We start from the raw sequence: 3,635 nt of genomic DNA, 5'->3' as shown, positions 1-3,635 counted from the left end.
GAAATAGTCCCCGATTACCGGTTGAAAGATACTGATGGCAGATATCGGTTGAAAGATACCGATTGCATTATGTTGTATGTGATATGATGGGGGAACTCACTAAGCTTTGTGCTTACGGTTTTAAGTTTTGGTTTCAGGTACTTCGTTTTCAAAGGAACGGAGTCGGATCGATCGCAGCGCATCACACTATGTTTTCCGCACATGAGATCCTTGGGATTACACTCTGATATGGTTTTATGATACTATGTTTCGGATTATTAACACTTGGGTTTCACATTAGACATTATTATGAATGTTTTTATACTAATGGTTTTATGTAATAACGTAGTTAAAACGAAATTTTTGGCCTGTTTTTTTGGGATGTGTCACACCCCCGAACCAGGCGGCGGAAATGTCCGGGGGCTTGTGCGTGACTTCATCTTGAAATATCATTACAGTGAATATAATTGAAACATAACATCATCATCATCACACATGTAATATTACAACATTCATTGTTTACATCGAGTATTGTATTTGAATATTACATGCCCAAATAGTAAGAGTATGATGAAACAAAATATAACACAATATCCATTAGTTTGTTTCGTTCATCCTGCTTCAACGGTTTCCTGAGAATACAAGTTATTTTGAAAACGGTCAACATAAAAATGTTGGTGATTTCATAAGTATGTTTGTGAAAATGATTTGTATAACTTTGAAAACTACCAGAAAATCCAATATTTTCTGAAAACTGTTTAGTGTGTTTGTGTTAGATCTTGTATTAATGCATGTATGTTATAGTTTCTTTGACTAAAAAGGGTAAAGAGAATGTAGAGAGAATGTAAAGAGCATGTAAAGAGAATATTCCCAAACAACCCAATGTTGTCTGTAAAAGAGAAAGTTGCCATACCAACCCCCGAGGTTGAATATTAGTAAGAGTATATTTCTGAGTAATCCAAGAGAAAAGAGAATGGTCTTCCATAAACTTCATAACGTTAATTCCTCTAAGCGAGCCGTCATAACCATACTAATTAATGACTATTTCACCTGTCTTGGCGTCGTGGACGCCGACGGAAAAATAGAATAAGGTTTTCGTCACCCTAGACTGAGTTAGTCTAACTGTAGCGAACAGCTCAGGTGTGGGGTGTCATCCCCGTATAGATCTATACACAAATCCCCGCTCTCCCTTCAAGAGACTCTGGTTATAACTAAAGGCTACGATCGTACTCTTAATAGGTGCCAACCGATAAAAAACTCACTAGATCCTTAATCGAATTTACTTGAAGAAAAAGTATAAACTCATTCTAGGCCCAATGATCCATGTAAGTGAACCACTAAGGCATCACTAAACATGCAAATCATTTCAAGACTCAATTGGAATGAGATTATATAACATGGGCCCGATATATATATATATATATATATATATATATATATATATATATATATATATATATATATATATATATATATATATATATATATATATACATATATATATATATATATATATTATCTATATATATATATATATATATATGAAAGGACAACTAAGGCCCATTTCACATGTAAGGTATTTATAGGCCGAAATAGCACACAAATAGTATCCAAGGTCCGTCGCACATGTTAATGGGTCAATGAGGCCTAATCAACATATAAATAGTATACAAGACCTATTACACATAAAAATGGGCCACTAAGGCCGATAACTTAGAAAATGATCAAATTAATCCGTTTGTTAGTTTATCGTTGGTTTTGGTTCAAGTATTCACTTAAATCGCATAAATGTCCACTTTTTGTAAAAAAAATGACGTTCTTGGCCCAATAAGCCAAAAATTTACAATGAAGGCCGAATTTTTGTAAGAATAACACTTTAATCTCCATTTTGTTCAAAACTTATGTTGATGACTAGTTTGTGGTAAAAATAACATTTTCAACCCATTTTTGTCAAAAATATCATTTTTGGTTTTATTTTTGTGAAAACACACAATTTTCGGGTTTTGGGCTTTTCTGAGCTAGTTGTTGGAAAATTTGTAGAAAAATCATCGTAAGTCTAAATTTGGATCTGTAAATTCTGGAAGTTTGGAAATTTTGTCTACTTTGTTCAAATTTTTTCTCATAATTTTTAATGGCTTCTAAAGATTGTGAAATTGCTCACCTTCATAAGTTGGTCCGAAAATATTTCAAATATGATAGACCAAAACTTTCCTGTGAAGGGCTGTTTTATGAGTTTAATTTATAGATCTTACAACACAACATTCATTTTTGCTATTTAAAGTGGATAAATCTCAGATCTACTAGTTTAAATGTATTATATGTGATAAAACATACTTTTATCAATGTTCTTATGAAGGTCCAAGTGATAAACTTCATGTTCAAGTAATGATCTAAAAGTTAAACACACAATCACCAAATCATTTATGGAGAACACACATAATCATGCATATACACATAGATCTACACAAATCAACTTGTATTCTCCCCCAAAAATAAGTAAAAAAAAGACAAGGGGTATGAACTCACCTTTGCTTTGATGTTTCGGTTTCGAAGAAGAGATGAAGAGATTTTTTTTCCCAGCAACACCTTGAGAAGGTCTTTGAAGTCTATGAAGTTCAAGAGCATAGATCATGAGATGATGTGGGTTATGTGACAACCCGAAATTTCCATTCTGTACAAACTATATCACTTCAATAGAAGTTATAGCAGTCACAGTTAACTTTCAGACTTTTTCGCCTAAGTTTGAGTAATTCAGGGTTTACACTTCAGGAAATATCAGGAGAGTGGGTGTACTAGGGTTTTGTGCAACACTGTTATCCCAACACTCTATTATATTAGAGATCATTTAAGGAATAAAAATATTTTCTGCCAAAAATATCTCAGGACTATAAGTAGAATTCTGAACCAAATTCATTCATTATTCGCATTTCCAACTAGAGAAAAGCCATTTTCTCTCTCACGGATCTTCGGGTTTTTATACCAAAACGTGAGTAACTCTTTCTAGTAGTGTTAGAAAACTTTATATGTAGTTATAACATGATTTAGAAGGCTAAATCACTAGATTTAGGAGTTTACTCCCCAAGGTGTTCTTAGGCGGTAAACTCCCGAAACAAAGCCGAGACCGACCCTTGTGTTATGCTACTCCCTTAGACTCATTTATATGTGTTAGGGACATGAAATCAAGCAAGAACCACCCAAGTTTGGGAGTTCACGGCCCAAGAATTTCTTAGGCCGTAAACTCCAAATTCAAGCACCAAATGGTGCTTTTATGGCACCTAAAGCCTTGGACTTTTACCTAGACTTGTTCCCAATAAATCAAGAGCCTTAAACACATAAGAATCACCTTGCAAAGTGAGTTTACGGCCATGACTTGGTTCATGGGCCGTAAACTCATTAAAGGGGCACCAAAGTGTGCCTAATGCCTTCATATGCTTTAGGTAAAAGTCTAGAACCTATCCTTCATATGCAAGAGACTTGAAAACAACAAAAACACCATTCCATGGGAGTTTAAGGCCGTAATCTCCAAAGGAAATGGCGAGATTTTGAAGTTAAAACATAGATCCAAGTAATTACTTACCAAAGATGATGATTTAGATGAAGATCTTTTTAAGAGCCCCCAAAATCTTGAAATTTTGGATGGGTGAAGGAAGAGTTTT

This window comes from Lactuca sativa, chromosome 5, assembly GCF_002870075.4.
Source record: "Lactuca sativa cultivar Salinas chromosome 5, Lsat_Salinas_v11, whole genome shotgun sequence".
In the NCBI taxonomy this organism is placed as follows: Eukaryota; Viridiplantae; Streptophyta; class Magnoliopsida; order Asterales; family Asteraceae; genus Lactuca; species Lactuca sativa.
This window is presented reverse-complemented; position numbering follows the sequence as displayed.